Consider the following 1,610-nt stretch of genomic DNA (forward strand, 5'->3'; position numbering starts at 1 on the left):
TTTGTTCCTGTTGAGAAGAAGCTGCCCTGTGGGGTTCCAGGTAGATTGAAGGGAGGGTTGGGCTAGCTGCCATTCTATAAACTCCCCTTTGTGTTGGGAATTTAAGGTTTTCAAATTTATTAGCCAATAAGAAAAAGCAAACTCTAAAACTGGGGCCAAGTTGGAAGTAAGTAAGTGAGCCCCAGAGGCATGTGTAGATACAAGCTGGGATCTCTGCTGGAAGAAAATCCTAAAGGTGACCCCTTTTAAAATTGTAGGTTGCAAACTTTTAGGTGTGATAAGGTACATATGGGAAAGAAAGACCAAACAAACAAACAAACAAACAAAATCCTAGGGTGGCCTTTTGGCTTTATATTGGTAGAAATTTGGTGAGAGCATCTTATTTCAGAGGGGAGGAAACGGGCTTGGGCTGTAGCTGAAGTTTACTGATGGAACACTGCTAGTGTAAATCCCACTCTGTGTTCCCTTGATGGATACCCAGGTAGCTTGTTCTCCTGCCCTTTAACCAGGATTCCAACCCACTAACATTTTGGATGCAGAGCAGCTGGTTTTGCATTTCTGTCCACCTCAAAGAAACCCCTTCTCCCCGTGGCCACGCTGATCTCCAGGAGGCTCTGCTGAAGGATTTTGGCTGGGCAACCATTTTGTCACCGGTTTGATTCAGTACATCGCTGGGGCAGGTCACCAAGGACGAAGGCTGGCTTGGACATGTGAGCTCTAGGATACAACTCTGCTTTTTGACTTTTTTCCCCCCATGGTGTAAAGAGTTTATTTCTTTTCCATATCTTTCTACTTTTTAAAATGCGAGACACAAGCTTTGCACATTTGGGTATCTCCTATGTCACTTTCAAATCTTGAGAACGGGCAGGATTCTCTAAGAAGCAAGAATACAGCAGTGGATGAGACTGTCCTAGGTTCTGGCCTTGTTGAGATTAGGTTCTAGGTAGAAAGATAATGGTTAGACCACAGGTAAATACAGTCGAGGGCTAGTGTGAGCATGGAGAAATATAAAGCCAGCCAGGGGAGTAGGGAGTGGCTCTGGGGAGGATATGTCCCAAAGAACGTTTTCTGTAGTAGCACTCCTCAGAGGCCTGGAACAGGGGAGCTGGTCCATGTGGCTGTTGGGGACTGGCAGTCTGTCAGGAAAGACCTCAAAGTTTAAGATACTGGAATGTCAGCAGTAACTGTAGGGCCAGAGGCCAGCCTCAGCCTTCTCAAACTCTGTATAGCTGTAAGGAGAGCTGTGAGTTTGATCTATGACATCAGAGCATCGCTGACTGTCATCCAGAGAGTATGCTGTACCGGGCTATGTGTAGGCAGAGGCCAACCAGAAGAGCAGGCTTATTGGCAGTGGTCAAGATCTATTTATACTTTGAAGAGGGAGCAGGCAGGATGTGTTGATGAATTAAACTTTGGGTGTGAGAGAGAACATTCAAGGATGCTGCGGATAAGGGTTTCCAATGAAGTGGGAGGGTCTATATAAGGAACATATGGGGAAGGGGATGCCAGGGGAGGGGGTGAGTGGAAGGTCAGAATGTAAAGAGTAAAGGTTATGCAGAGGAAAATGGTAGGAAGTGAGGATGGGGATGGAGGATGTGGGGGTGGGGGTG

Source organism: Grammomys surdaster, unplaced genomic scaffold (genome assembly GCF_004785775.1).
Source record: "Grammomys surdaster isolate TR1022 unplaced genomic scaffold, NIH_TR_1.0 185, whole genome shotgun sequence".
Taxonomy (NCBI): Eukaryota; Metazoa; Chordata; class Mammalia; order Rodentia; family Muridae; genus Grammomys; species Grammomys surdaster.